This window comes from Chrysochloris asiatica, unplaced genomic scaffold, assembly GCF_000296735.1.
Source record: "Chrysochloris asiatica unplaced genomic scaffold, ChrAsi1.0 scaffold00065, whole genome shotgun sequence".
In the NCBI taxonomy this organism is placed as follows: Eukaryota; Metazoa; Chordata; class Mammalia; order Afrosoricida; family Chrysochloridae; genus Chrysochloris; species Chrysochloris asiatica.
The window spans coordinates 14,779,037-14,795,636 of record NW_006408583.1 but is presented as its reverse complement, the minus strand read 5'-3'; the positions used below and the strand labels follow the sequence as shown (position 1 = coordinate 14,795,636).

Sequence of the window (16,600 nt, the reverse complement as noted above, 5' to 3'; positions counted from 1 at the left end):
TTGTTGTTGTTAAGTGCCGTCGAGTCAGTTCCGACCCATAGCGACCTTGTATAGGATTTCCATGGAGCAGCTGGTGAGCTTGAACCATTGACCTTGCAGTTCAAACCAATTTTGAAGTCCAGCACATTAACCTACAGCGCCACACCAGAACTCCATGCTCTACTACAGTCAGGAATATATTTGCAACAGATAATCATTGCTCTCTTTTTAATGACCTTTTGATTTCTCTCGGTGTGAAGTTCTTGATATCATCCATAACTCGTCTGGTCTTTGATCATTATTATCCAATGAGTCATATCTATTATTGAGATGATATCTAAATTCAAATGAGATATACTCAAGATTTGACCTTGGTATTCATTAATTTGTTAGACTTATCCTTGTACATGAAGGAGCTCTGGTAGCGTAGTGGTTACGAATCGGGCTGCGAACCTTAAGGTCAGCGGTTCGAAACTACCAGCCGCTCCGCGGGAGAAAGATGAGGCTTTCTACTCCCGTAAAGATTTACACCCTCGGAAACCCTGTACAGGGTCGCTATGGGTCGGACCCGACTCGATGGCACTTAACAACAACAACAACAATCCTTGTACATGAGCAACTGATGGTCTGTCCCCCAGAAGGTCCCTGGCACAATCCTAATTGATATTATTGAGCCTCTCTATTGTTTCTTTCCACAGATGTATTCGATTTTATTTCTGTGTATTCCATTTGGTAAGATCCATGTGTACAGTCACTGTTTATTTTGTTGGGAAAAAAGTATTTGCAATGAATAAATCATTGGTTTTGCATAATTCTATCATATGATTTCTCATTCCCAGCATAGTAGACCACATAACTGCCTAATTCAAAATGGTCAATACCAGCCCATTAGAGTTCACTAATGCCTGAATGTCATCACATCGGTTCCAATCCATAGCAACCAAGTGTAGGGTTTCCAATTTTTGTGGGAGCAGAAAGCTTAGGATATCTATTTTCAAGCATTCCATTTCATCTTTGAACACTTCCAACCTTCCTAGAGTCACACTTTGTATATTTCATGTTCTGATTATTAACGGATAGTTGAAGCTGTGTGTCTCATTGTGAGTCCTGCCATGTCAACATATAAAGGTCCTGAAAACTTTACTGCATCCATGTCCTTAAGATTGACTGTACTTTGAGGAAGCAGCTCTTCACCAGTCGTATTTTGTTGTTGTTGTTTAGTGCTGTCGAGTTGGTTCCGACTCATAGCGACCCTGTATAGGGTTTCCTAGAAGTGGCTGGTGAGTTTGAACCACCAACCTTGTGGTCCAGTATTTATCCTACAGTGCCACACCAGGACTTGTATTCTGAATGCCTTCTAATATGAGGTGGCAATTGATAAAGATTTCAAAGGCCATTTTTTTTTTTTTAAAGTAGTCACCAGGTCCTTCTTCCAAGTTCGTCAGTCTGAAGCTCAGCTGAGACCTGTCCACCATGGGTAACGCTGCTGGTATTTGAAATACCAGGGTCATAGTTTCCAGCATCACAGCAACATGCAACCCACTACACAGCACAGCAAACTGACAGACAAGTGGTGGACGGAAATACAGAGGATCTAAACAAGCTCAAAGCTGTACTGTCCTCTCTCATTTTCATATTCTGAACTAAAGAATTGCTGGCGAGATGTTTCTGCGCTTCTGAGAGCAGAGATGTGTCACTGGCTAAATCTGCTGATAAAGTGCTCAGTCAGGCGCCCCCTACTGTTTCTGAGAATACACTGAAGAAACTCAGCAAAATAGATAACAAATTACATCTTGCTGGCAAGATTCCCAGGAGTTCAGACAAAGGAAGATTACATGAAGAACCCCAGATTAATATGAAATTATCCGAACATGAACCTTAGCCATGTGAGAGAAATAAGCCTGGACCAATTCAATCCCCTAATGACCAGCTCCCAGATAATGTAGCAGACCACACTATTAAGTTACCATATGTAATTCTGTAAGACTCACTAGGGTCATATTGACAACTGGTATTATCTCTCTAAAAATTTTTACAAGATCTTATTCTCATTCAGTAAACTTGATTATTTGCTTCTTAATTAACTCATCTACTAATTAGCTGCATTCATTAACTCTATTTCACTATGGTACTCACAGGACTAAATAGTAATATTAAAATTACAAATCAACTTTTACTTTAGTAATAATCCAGTAGGCTCATCTGTCTTAACTGGAATGTTCGTTTTGCTTTTTTTTTAAATTGCTGTTTAATTACAATTGAGTGATCAGAAAGTAGACAGACATATGAATGTCAAAAGTATCAAAAACATATGAACGGGAGGGGCCTGAAGGTCCAGCACACCCATTCCCTGATTTTCAGTTCTTCCTGTTCCCTCATAGATTTGAAAACTCTCCTTTCCTCCTTGAGTGACTTTGCATCCCTCTCATTTGCTGAGAGTTGGGATATTGTTGGATTACTGGTAGAGCCACGCCCACTGCATACCGTAAATTCGCTCTTCCTGACAAATGACTTGACAGAGGAAGTGATGGATGAGGCTTTGCCAAAAAAGGTGGATCTCATTCTCTCCTACCATCTGCCTATTTTCTGACCAATGAAGCCTATAACTTGAAAAACCTGGAAGGAACGCTCTGTTAAAACAGAGTTGGTATCTACTCTCCTCACCCAGCCTATGATGCTGCCACTCAGGGAGTCAACAGCTGGTTGGCTAAAAGACCTGGAGCTTGTACCTCCTGTCCCATATGTCCTTCCAAAGCTGCCAACTACCACACAGAGGGAACACATCGAGTAGAATTCAGTGTTAACTAACTCTAGGACCTAATCCTAGACCTGGAAAAGGTCATGTCTGCTGTGAAGGGGATTGCAGGTGTTTCTGTCACTTTCTTTTCTGTCAGGACTGATGATGAAGAGCATACAAGGATAAGGCTCTGCTGCAGGCGGTGGCATTTCTCTCCCATAGCAGACAACTTTATCAGAAGACTAAAATTCTGTCACTGGAAAAGCCTCTGCTTCTGCACACTGGACTGGGGCGGATGTGTACACTAGACGAGTCTGTCTCCTTGGCAATCATGATTGGCAGAATCAAACAACACCTAAAACGTTCGCCTCGGTCTTGGGGTGTTGTTGTTGTTAAGTGCCTTCAAGTCGATTCCAACCCACAGTGACCCTGGATAGGATTTCCAAGGAGCAGCAGGTGAGCTTGAACCACAGACCTTGCAGTTCAAAAGACTTTGCAGCCTGACGCATTAGCCAACAGCGCCACACCAGGTCTTGGGGTAGAGAGGACCAAATCAAAGTCGTGGCCCTGTGTGCTGGTTCTGGGAGCAGTGTTCTGCAGATCTTTACCTCACAGGTGAGACATCCCATCATGATGTTCTGGTTGCTGCTTCTCAAGGAATACATGTCATCTTTTGTAAGCGCAGCAACACTGAAAGAGGTTTTCTTTCTGACCTATGAGACATGCCAAGTGCTCACTTGGAATAAGTTAATATTATCTGGTCAGAGACAGATAGGAACTCTCTTCGTGTAGTATAATGTGAACAGGATCAACAAGTTCATACAATTATTCAATCTATAGATTGTGTAACATGAGTCAGTGGAATTTTTGTCTTTCTGGAGTGTCTTAGCTTTTTGGGGTTTTTTTTTTGTGTGTGTGTGTGTGTATTAATATGTTTGACTAAACATTATATAGCTCATAGAATGAGATTTTTATTGTGATTCTCATATTGTTGTTGTTGTTAGGTGCCATCGAGTCGGCACCAACTCATAGTGACCCTACACACAGCAGAACGAAACACCGCCCGATCCTGGGTCAACCTCACTACTTTTAGCAAACTTGAGTCCATCGATGCTGCCACCTGGCCATTCCATCTCATTGGGGGGTCTTCCTCTTTTTTCTCTGACCCTCCACCTTACCAAACATAATATCCTTCTCCAGCAATTGGTTCCTCCTGACAATATGTCCAAAGTATGAGAGACAAAGTTTGGTCATCCTGGTGTCCAAGGAGCACTCTGGCTGCACTTCCTCCAACACAGATCCGTTGGTTCTTTTGACAGCCCATGGTACTTTCAATATTCTCCAACACCATAACTTGAAAGCATCAATTCTTCTATGGTCTTCCTTATTCATTGTCCAGCTTTCGCATGCATAAGAGATTAATGAATATACCATGGCTTGGGTCAGGCGCACCTTAGTCCTCAAATTGACATCTTTGCTCTTCAACACTTTAAAAAGATTATCATATTAAATAGTAACTATTCATTATAATCTCTAGGGAAGATTTACAAGAATCTGTGTTTAATATTCAGGAAAAGTGTCTCAAGTAAGCCTCTCTTTAGCTTAATTATACATGGATGAGTCAATCTAGTTATCTCTGCCTTTGGGTAGTTTAAACATATATTTTAAAATATTGGGATTGGAACATTTTTGCAAGTTAGAAGTCTCTTTGGGGTGATAAGGTCTGTCTGTGTGTTACTTATATCACCAGTATCCCCTATTTTCAGAATCAGAATGAGACTGATCGGCATTTAAGTGCACACACACACACACACACACAGACTCCTAGAAAGATGCTGTGACGCTGGCAGGCAGACGCACACCCACATCCATTGTACCATTACAGCCAAAGAGGGAAACAACCAAAGTGTCCCATGAATGAACACCATGTAATGATGCAGAACACTGAATCCAGGAAACATGTGAAAATATAGGTGAGTCTAGAGGATAGTATGCTGAGTGAAATAAGTCAATCACAACAGGACCAATACTGTATGAGGCCACTGTTATAAAAATATTTAAATGCAGAGAAAAAAAATTATTTGATGATTACTAGGGAGAGGACGGAGCAGGAGGAAGAAGTACTAACTAGACAGTAGATAAAGGTTCATTCTGAATGTGGTAATAAAAAGACAAATCATCCAGTTTAAAAATGGGCCGAGGGCACCAACAGATACTTCACCAAAGAAGAAATTCAGATGGCCAACAAACAAAGAAATGCTTGAACACAGTTCTACATCTTACTTCAGTGAGTCGCATCTGAGAACTTAAAAACTCCTGAGCCATCTAAGGTGCAACTGTATTATGTCTCTCCATGCGTGGAAGAAAAAAGAGTGATGAGTATTGAAGATGCTTGGAATCAACTAGTCCAGTGGACCAATGGAATCTGGGAACATCAAAAAATAGATGTTGCCTCACTTCCACAACCAAATTCTCTGAAAGTGATCACATTAGAAAGTCCCAGATAGAGTGGCAGAAAATGTAGAACAAAACTCAAAATTATATATAAAAAAAAAAAACCCAAGATTGGACTTATTGGTCAGAAAGAGATTGAAGAGACTTGAGACTATGGCCGTCAACCACCCTTCAGGTCTGGAAAAGAACTCACTCTCATGGCCCAATTTTCAGCCAAGCAGTAGATATGTATATAGTGGGGGCAACAACACCTATAAGATATATTCACCATGGAGTGGTCAATCATTCAAAATCAAAAGGGCAACATTTACTGAAGGGCAATGCTGTGAAGGGATGAGAAGGTGGGTGGAATGGAAACAGGAATCACAGAGAGGAAGTGTGATCATGGTTGTTGCATGGAGGGATTGCATTGACTGAGATGAGACAAAGCATATGATTTGTTGAAAGTAAAACCTTTGATCTTGTTAAGTAAACCTTCACTTAATTCACAATATAAGTTTTAAAAATATATAGATGAATGATCTTGGCCAGCATAACATAATGTTCACAATGTCATGAAAGCACATCTTCTCTTGAACAGCTTCATCTGTCCTCGAAGCATGATCCAGAGCTATGTTAACCAATATGGTAACCATCAGTCCTGGTGTGGCACTGCAAGATAAGCATTGGACTGCTAACCACAAGATCAGCGGTTCAAATCCACCAACCACTCCTTAGAAGCCCTATTCAGGGTCATTATGGACCAGAACTGACTGGAAGGAAGGTAACAAAAACAACAGTCATACATGGCTACTGAGCAACTGAAATGTGGCTAGACCTGAGATGCACTCTAAATGTAAAACACATACTAGTTTTCAAAGAATTACTACAAAGAAAAATAAATAAATTAGCTCATTAAATGTTTTTTATTTCATGTTGAAATAGCATGATTTTGGAAATACTGGGTTAAGAAAAATATATTTTAATATTAATTTCAACTAGCGTGTGCTGAGTTTCAGCATGAGAGAGGTAAGGTAAAATCCCTTCTGAATAGTTTTCGTCTTATGTAGATGGGTTTGGTGAAAGGGGATGGGGAAGATGGGGATAGTATTCTTTTGACTCAAAAGTCAGTAACTGATATCATGACTAACTGCAATTGTCAGAACTGTAAAGGTAGAAGATAGGAAACAAAAAGGGGGGAGTAGTTAATCTTTCATTCCAGGAAGAGAGGGCCCTAGGACCATCAAAAGGGAAGAGCATGAGTAGACTGTGGAATTCTAACCAGAGAAGCAACACCACCAGAGAAGGAAGCAGAGATTATGGTATAGAGAGACAGCACAATTGAGGTCTCAAGACGTATAGAAGGAGAAAGGCTGTGTGCTGGCAAAATGCGCCCTTTGGTTATTTAAATGAATATATATTTACTGTGTGTTTTGTGTACATCAAAAAAAAAAAAAAAAATGAATAATACTGTTAACCAGTGGTGCATGGAGGGGATTGTAATCATTGCAATGAAACAAATTATATGAATTGTTGAATGTGAAACCGATGGTCTACCCTGTAAACTATCATTCAATTCACAATGAAAGCCTTTAAAAAATCATTTCAACTATTTTTTTATTATTATTTAAAAAATCTGGCTACTGAACCATTTTAAATTACACATGTCACTCAACATATTACTGCTGGGAGCTGGGAGCACTGATCTAGAATGATATTGACAACTCACTTCCTCTCCATTTCTTTATGCATTTGATAATGCCAGAGGTAACATATACAGACCGGCAATTCTTCGAATAATTCAGGCACTTAGCCCCTTTGCTATCCCAACTTACTATGTGCCATCTAAATGTGTCACAAGCATTTGTGCTGCTAAATCCCTCAAAAAATGGCAAGAACTACCAAAGTTATGCAGTGCATTCTCAAATGGGTAAGAACTGGGCAAGCCGTCTAAAAATAAAGCATTGGGCACAAAACTGAAACTAACAATGCTGTGATCCTACTGTTTACAAGTTAGATACAAAAGCATGTGGAATTTCACAAGAGTCCCTTGACATTTTTTGTTTTTTAACTTTAATCATCTGGTATCTTCCAAGATACAAAAAAATGTAAAGACATTAATTCAGAAAGAAGCAGCTTATTTTAACTATTTAATGACTCAGTTACCTTGAAACTTCAAGAAACATTAAATAAAAACATGGATTTTTAAAGACTGAGAAGCACTTTGAAACACAAAAGCCTGACATTAGTAGCTGAAGACAAGAATGGAGAATTTCTAAATCATTAAGCCAAGCCATTCCTTAATTGTTTATTCATACAATGGAGTACTGTTGTCACCAAAAAGGAATCAACTGTTGATACAGAAAGCAAAGATGAATCTCTTACTAATTATACTGAAAGGAGTCCTATAAGAAATAGTTCATTCTGTATTATTCCATTCATACACAGGTCTAGAGGTGGCGGATGGTTCACTGGTGGATTCTCACCTTACATCAGAGATGGGGAGCTAATGTGGTACTCTAGGATAATGCACTGGTCAGTAAGGTCAGTTTGAACTGCAAGGTTGGTGGTTCAAACTCCCCAGCCACTCCTCAAAAACCCTATACAGGGTCACTATGAGTCATAACCAACTTGATGGCACTGAACAATAACAACATCAGAGATGGAAGTCTGATTCCCAACCAAGTGCACCTCTGTTTGTTACTACAATACTGAATGGACCTCTGGTAACGTAGTGGTTATGAGTCGGGCTGCTAACCCTAAGGTCTGCAGTTTGAAAATACCAACTATTCTGCTGGAGAAAGATGAGGCTTTCTGTACCAGTAAAGATTTACAGCCTTGGAAACCTTATGCAGCGTCGTCGCTATGAGTTGAAACCGATACCACAGCACACCACCACCATCACAATGCTGAACAACTTTCAAGGAACCTTTCAGAATAAGATGGATTAAAAAGAAAAGGCTGGGGATCCAAGTGGGCAAGTCAAAAAGTATTTCTACTAGGGCCCCAATCAACACACAGGTTTATTCCAAACAAAATATGTTTAAGCATGTCTCTTTGATCGGTGATTGGCTGCAGACAAGCTCTCCATAATACACTTGTCATTGTTTCCTTAGGGTGACTTCAAAGAAACCAATTAAAAGCAGCTTCCTAGGGGATCTAATAGGCCAGTTAAACTCCAGTCAGAGAGTTATGACGATTATTTTTAGAATTTCAAAGGTGGTAATCTTGATAAAGGGCACAGGACAATTACTGAGGTTTATTAGGAAGAAGTTTTAAGAAAATGAAAAATTGTATTGGAGAAAAAAGGCAGGAAACTTGCACTGAGGAATGTTTTTCCCATTCTAGCAAGTCACCTACTCAATCCCCCAGGGTATCAAGGCTGTGCTATGAGAATTTCATGGGGAACCTTACTCACTCATCTTACAACCCTGATCTTGCCCCTTCAGGCACTTCTTTATTCCTGACATTTAAAGAACATTTAAAAGGAACATGATTTGAATCCCTTGAAGTGCCAAAACTGCCCTTTTTGATATGATGTAAATGGATGAGCTCAGAATTCTTAGGAAAAGAAAGAGAGAGATGGAAACATACAAACATAGATAGAGGATAGAACAAGAAACAATTGCTTCACATTTGATGGTCTGTTTAATAAAGGTTTCTGCGATTTTGTAACAATACTTTTTGACTCACCTTTGTGTGTGCACGTGTGTGTATGCTGTTGTTACTAAGTAATGTCAAGTCAGTTCCAACTCATAGTGATTCTATATAGAACTTTCAAATCTTTGCAGAAGCAGAAAGCGTGATCTTTCTCCCACAAAATGATTGGTGGGCTCAAACTGCCAACCTTGTGGTTTGCATCCCAGTATTTATCCTATAAATGCTCCCCATGTATGTGTGGGGCATGGATGAGTGTTTTAATATAACTGGAGTGCTGATCATTTTTGACTCATCCTTGTAATTACGGAGGTCAAGCCAGGTAGAAGGAAGTTCAAGTACAGATCAAGGAGGATTTTTTAAATTACAAAATCATCTTTCATCTTTCTGCTTCTATCATCATGATATTGTTAACTTGGTGATGTTTTATGAGTATAGAATCTCAGACACCCCATGACAATTTTCGACAGCCACCGCGCTATTATATAATGTAAAGTTATTCTCAAATTAATAATAGCACATCTACCTAAGGAGCTCTGGTAGCGTAGTGGTTACGAATCGGGCTGCGAACCTTAAGGTCAGCGGTTCGACACTACCAGCCGCTCCGTGGGAGAAAGATGAGGCTTTCTACTCCCGTAAAAATTTACACCCTCGGAAACCCTGTACAGGGTTGCTATGGGTCGGAACCGACTTGACGGCTCTTAACAACAACAACAATGTAGCATTTAACTTTGGAGTCCTGGTGTAGCGCTGTAGAATACGCACTGAACTTTTATGTGCAAAGTCGGTGGTTCAAACCCACCAGTCTCTCTTTGGAAACCCTGTACAGGAAGGATTCGGAACAGATTCGATGGCACTAAACAAGAACAATTGCATTTAACTTTAAGCAGAGATCAAGATTTTAAAATGCATTCTTAGGTGCCTGTGGACCATATAAAGTCAACCTCATTATCTCTCTTCAGAAAAGGAAAAAGGGGCTGGTCCACACAGATACCACTGGTAACTAGTTAAAATGAGTTTCATAATTGCAGACTGATCCCCACTGAAAAGAGCACTCAGTGAAATGTATTAACATTTCTACTGATTCATTAGTTATATCAATATAATCTAAGCATTCTTATTTCAGAAAATTCGTAAGTTTTTTTGTTTTGTTTTTGTTTTGTTTTTTAAGGGGAGGAGTTTGATAGTCTAGGTGGGAGCCCTTCTGATGCAGTTGTTAAGCAGTTGACTGCCAACCAAAAGGTGAGAGATTTGAACCCACCAGTTACTTCATAGAGTCCTGGTGTGGTGCTGTAGGATAAGCACTGAACCAAAAGGTTGGTCTGGACTACAAAGCCGGCAGTTTAAACTCCCCAGGTGCTCTCACGAACCCGACACACAATTGCTATGAGTCAGAACTGACTCCAAGGCACATAACAACCACAACAACAACAATTTCTCCATGGGAGGAAAATGTGGCAGTCAGTTTCTGTAAAGAGTGGTTGTTGAGTTGTTGTAGATTCACAGTGACTAATAGGGTTCCCAAGAGCAACTGGTGGGTCTGAACTGTTGACCCTGCTATTAGCAAGCAGTCTAGTACTTATGCTACAGTGACACCCCAGGGCTCTCTGCTAAGAGTCCAACCTTAGAAAGCCTCTGGAGTGGTTCTACCCTGTCCTATGGGGTCTCTATGAGAGGGAAGCAACTCCACAGCAATGATATTGTTGTTAGGTGCCACTGAGTCGGCGCCAACTCTTAGCTACCCCATAAAGGGTTCCCAAGGAGTAGTTGGTGGGTTACAACCCCCAACCTTTCAGTTAACAGTCCAATGCTTACCCTACAGCACCACACCAGGACTCTGGCAGCAGTGATAATAGGGTACCTGAGTTTGTCATCTTTGCATATTTTTAGGGTTTCCCCATTTTAAAAATGTATTACCTTTTATAGTAAAATGGTGATCAACGAAATGGCTCTGATTATTTTTACTACCAATATAGTTTTAAAATACAAACAATAGAATGGTAAAATACTCCATGGCTTACTCAGAATGCCGTGATTAAATCATCAGCACACACTAAAGAGGTTTGTACTCTCGGGTTCTTTTCTGTTTGGGGGTTTTGTTTGTTTTTTTTTTGTAGCTGATGTTTCTATTTTTTCCTTTTCTACAAGTGTTTCCTTTTTCCTTTCCCCCTTCTGCATTTATTTATTATACCTTAGATCTGGAGGTAGAATGGTTTACAAGAAAATCACAATGAATGTTGCTTTGTCAGACATACAGAAAACTTTAAGTACAATAGCGATAAGAACTCCGGAAACAAAATCATTTCAACTACCACAGGCAGGAAGAGAAAAAAAACATTTTCATCTCATTTTTACCTTTACATTAAAAAAAATAAACATTAAATTTGCAGAATGGCTTTAACATTTATCTTACTCAATGAGCATGATTACAAAAGCTAAAATAGGTTTTCATTGTATTAGGTTGTTATTGTTGTTATACACCATTGAGTCGGTTTCAACTCATAGCAACCCTTACAGTAGCAGCTGGTGGGTTTGAACCGCTGACCTTGGAATCAGTGCTTCTCTTTAAGCAGAGATCAAGATTTTAAAACGCATTCTTAGGTGCATTTTAAGGCACTCCAGTGCTTACCCTGCAGACCACACCAGGACTCCTTACTGTATTAATGTCATTGTTGTAAAGCACCATTCAGTCAGTTTCTACTCACAGCATCCCTTGGATAGGGTTTCTGAGGAGTGGCTGGTGAGTTTGAACCACTGACCTTGTGGTTCTGTGCTTATCCTATAGCACCACACCAGGATTCCGCGTTGTATTATATACGGTATAAATTATCTTTCTAATGTTATCTTTTACCAAGGGGAAAAAATTTCTGGGTGAGAAGGTTAAGATTTTGTTACATGTCAGCCCATAAACATGCCTAAGATTTAATTTTTGAATCTTACAGAGCACATTCTGCTGTTTAAATCAGGATCAGAAAACCATTATGAGATGTTTATAATACAGACTTTTTTCTTTAATGAAATTGAAAGTTTTACTGATTTCTTAAGAGGCAGTAGAATAGCTTATGAAAAAATCAATGCCTTTATGAAACACTTAAAAAGAAAATGAATTCTCTGTCCATGAGAATGAAGAGGCTGGAGTGGCACCAGCTCCCAGGAGAAGGAAAACAAGTGGGTGAGGCGAAAGATAAAATGCCTTTTCCTCAAATAGTAATTCCTCCTTCTTCCCAAACATCAGATTACTACAATAAAGACTACCACAGCTGCCTGCTGGTGACCTTGTGCTCTTACCAAGTACCAGTCTACACTCTTCAAGGTCTCATGGCTGCCAGCCCAGCTCTGAAAACCATTCCCAAGATGATACAAACCAGGTTCACAAAGCTTGTCTTACCCATCTGACCCTTTCTCCTTAGTGAAAACCCTCTAATCCCACTCTGAAGAGGCAGAAATTGAATATCTACTCCAGTTAGGAATGATGTACCACACGTGCCCACATCCTAACCCCTAACATTCCCTGATTTATTCACTGCAAATATCTTTTCTCAATAACGTAAGTGGTGACATATATATACACATGTGGACCCCACCAGATGGAATACACAGGAATAAAATTGACTACATCTGTGGAAATAGATCATGGAGAAGCTCAGTATCACCAGCCAAAACAACACAGTTGTCAGGGGCAAACTGTGGAACAGTCCATCAGTATAGAAGGTTAGTCTGAAGCTGAAGAAAATGAAAACAAGAGAGCTATATATAATTTGAATATATTCCACAATCAATGCTCATGAAAGCAGCAGTCAATTAATTAAATGACATATCACATTGGACAAATCTGCTGCAAAAGACCTCTTAAAAGTGTTAAAAAGTCACTTAGAAGACTAAGGTGTGCCTGACCCAAGCTAAGCCAAGCAATCAATTGCCTCACGCACAAGTGAAAACTGGAAAATGAGTGAAAGAGACTGGAGAAGAACTTATGCATGTGCACTACGGTGTTAACACAGAACACTGAAAGTATCACATACTGCCAGGAAAATATACAAATCCATCTTGGAGAAAGTACAGCCAGAATGCTGCTCCGCAGGAGACAGGATGGTGAGATTTCATCTCATGTACTTTGCACCCACCGTCATTAAGGAAAAGGACCTCATGTTTGGTATAGTAGAGGGTCAGCAAAAAAGAAGGCTCCCCAAGGAGATGGAGTGTCACAGAGGCTACAGCAATGGACTCAGACAGCAAATAGGAGGCGGGTTCATGACTCGAAATTGCTTCATTCTGTGGTGCATAGGAGAAACCGGAAGGTACCTACCACCACCAACAACAACCACTATTCCATGTTCATCTTACAGAAACGCCACTGACTTCAACTATGCTGTACAGTAGAATGTCTTTCATTCCCTCCCTTTCCAAAATACATAGGTCCCTTGTATTTTTTGCTTAAAAACAAATCTCAGTAAGTCCAGCAAGCCCAACCCTATAGTGATTCTTCATTTTTTTTGAGTCTCCACAACATTTACTACCTGTAAAAATCAACTCACATCAACCCATTTTCCTCCAGTCCACTTCAATTCATGAAGATTCCATGTGTTATACATAAAGGGGTTTCTTAGTTGTAATCTTTCCCGAAGCACATCACCAGACCTTCCTTCCAAGGTATTGCTGGGTGCGTTTGAATCATCGATGTTTGTTGTTGTGTCCGTGTTTAGGTTAGTGTAATCCTTAGGGTTCTGGCTGGCTAATGGTCAGGAACAGGTAGATCATCAGGCCTTCTGGCCTAATCCATTTTATTCTAGGTCTGCTGAGTCTGTTCAGCACCACAGCTACACATAAGCCTCCAATGATGAGGTCATAGTTGTACGTGAGGTGCACTGGCCAGGAATCGAACCAAGAATTCTACCACACACCACTGTTCTCACAGGCTTTTTAAACACTGTCCTGCCAATGCTTGATTATATCAGCATGCATACTTATAGTCTAGATAAAACTCCCATTCAGCAAGCAAGCACGCAATTTATGCAGTCCAGACAAGATAATCCTTCTCTCCGAACTCCACTTTAGGGCTACTCCAACTTCCCACCACAGAAGTATTCATCTGTGTTTTGCAATGCTTTAGAAGTTACACCCAAGGACCTAAAAGTTCTGATGGAGTTTTATATGTAATTATTCACCTAAATGTTACCATGGAAGGGTCAATCAAAAAGCCCTACTCCTGGGGATCGTTCCAAAGAACATGTATTCAAAAGCACTGCAAGGGTTAGTTCCAAACAAAACGTGTTTAAACAGGTCTCTGATCAGTGGATGGCTGCAAACAAGTTCTCCCAGTAAGAGCCTTGTCCTACTCTCATTACAGTATCTTCAATAAAAAGGGTCTATTTTGTGCCATGGGATCAAAAAAAAAAAAAACAAAACTATTTTGAGGTCAAGGTTAAGATCAAATATTTCATCTTTCCAAATCATTGAAACTCTGCATCAAGTTTACAGGAATGCTGCCCACATTAAAAAAGAAGAAGAAGAAGAAATCGTTTTTAGACAGCTCTGGTAGCGTAGTGGTTACGAATCGGGCTGCGAACCTTAAGGTCAGCGGTTCGAAACTACCAGCCGCTCCGCGGGAGAAAGATGAGGCTTTCTACTCCCGTAAAGATTTACACCCTAGGAAACCCTGTACAGGGTCGCTATGGGTCGGACCCGACTCGATGGCACTTAACAACAACAACAAATATTTTAAGGATGTTCAGGAATACCTCAAACATGAATTCAAGGCAGAGAGGTCAGCTCAAGCAGCTATGGTGAGGTTTTCTTGGGTTTCAAAGGGGTAACCTTGACAGATTTTCTCAAGGCACACAGGATGATGGCTGGGGTTTATAATGAAGTTTTAAGAAAATTGAAAAGAGCATTGGTGAAAAAACAGGCCAGCAGAGTGGTACCACGGACAATGCCCTTGCTTATTTCCGAGGGTACTTAGGACTGTCCTCTAGCTCCTAGTGTGGAGCTGTACGATCAGTACCCCACTGCAAACCACAAGGTCGGCAGTTCAAACCCCCTAGCTGCTCTTTGGAAATTCCATGCAGGGTGACTATGAGTCGGAACCGACTCAATGGCACTTAACAACACGTGCTGCCCTGCAAAAATTACACTGGAAAACGTTACCCCATCCATACTCTAACCCTGGCCTTGCCCATTCAAAGATTTGTTTGTTCCCCAAACTCAAAGAAACATGATTTGAATTGCTTAAGGATGCCTTGTGGAGTCCTAGTGTGGTGCTGTGGGTTAATGTTCTGGACTGTAAAGCCGGTTTGAACTGCAGTCGGTGGTTCAAGTTCACTAGGCCCTCTTAGGAAACGCTATATAGGGTCGCTCTGGGTTGGACCCGACTCAACCGCACTTAATAACAACAAGAAAGATGCCATCTAGACCTGGTGCAAACTGAAGAGCACAAATTTCTTCCTATCAGAAAGATGGAAACATGCCTTTTGGAAATATATAGATTTAGGTGGAGGATAATGCATCATGAAAGAACAGCTTCGCGTGTTATTTTTGTTTTACAAAGGCATCTGGGATTTTATAGCAATTTTTTTTTTTACTTACCCTCGTATACAAATTTAGGTGATTCTGATTCTTACAGAAAGCTCAATGTAATTACCTACATCAAATTTAACATGAAAAAACTCCCCAGGCCTAGGCCATTCCCTCCTTGCTGGTTTTCTCAGATTAGTTGCCATTTATTCTATAAAAGATAACCTCAAATGGGATTTTACATCACAGCTATCCACCTAAGCTCGAAGTCACTAACAACAACAACATGCACCTGGCTAGATGGACGAGCGGCTGGCCACTCTCAACATCAAAAGAAGACGGGAGAGGTTTTCCTTCCAGTCTGGTGAAGTCACGGTTCTCCAGCTGATGGTTCGAGTGAAACCTTATCTCCACCCGCATCCCTCCCCACCCCCACCTCAAAGACTGGCAGCCAGGCTCTAGCCCAGCCCAGCAATCTCAGCAGCCCCACCCCCCCGGGAAGGGATGGAGACACCCGGCCGCCTGCCCCAGCCTTAGCCTCGGGCCCCCAGAAGCAGAGGCCTCCTCCCCCCTCAGGGCCCCCCCCTCCCGCAGTCCTAGCTTGAATTTTCATGTGATTTACAGGGAAGAAGAGCCGGGCCTTTGAGCCTCTGCAAAAGAATGCAAGCAAAACCAGACACCATCACCAGCCGCGACACACACGCAGTTCCCCGAAACACAAAAGCGTCTCCCAAACACCGCTTCCTCAAGCCCATCCGGCAGCCCGGGGCTGCGAAATTAAAGACAAAGGAGACCCAGCAGCGAGGAATGATGAGGCTGGAACGAGAGCAGAAAGCTCCGACCCACGCGAGCTGCGAGTCAAAGAGCACAGCCGCCTTGGGAAAGGAGGGGTGCCTAGGAGCGGCTCTCCTCGGGGCCCCCACTCTTCCAGCCCCCACTATGCACCCCCCTCCCTCCACAGCTGCCTACGCGATCGGCGGGGGTGGTGGTGCCCTGAGAGCAACAGGCTCCCGCACCAGCCCGCGCCTGGTCCGGGATCCCCCTGGGTGGTGCCAGGACTGTGCCCCTCCAGGCGAAGGGAAAGAAAACTTTTCCATGGTTCATACTCAGCTAGAGAAAAAGGGGTGGGCAGGGGGCGGAAAGGGATGGGGGCAGTCCCTCGGGCCCAGTGATCGCGGCCTTGCAAACTTCCGAACCCCATCCTTTTAAAGAGACCGCGGAGCCGCGTCCCCGGAGCTCCCGGCCGCCGCCCTGCGCCCAGCCCCGGGCGCCCGAGCACTCCCC

General features: G+C 41.7%; 1 pseudogene; it reads left to right on the top strand.

Annotated features, from left to right (window-relative positions):
* Positions 1–2,290: 2,290 nt before the first annotated feature.
* Positions 2,291–16,525, top strand: LOC102826638 (annotated as a pseudogene).
* The last annotated feature ends 75 nt before the right edge of the window (positions 16,526–16,600 follow it).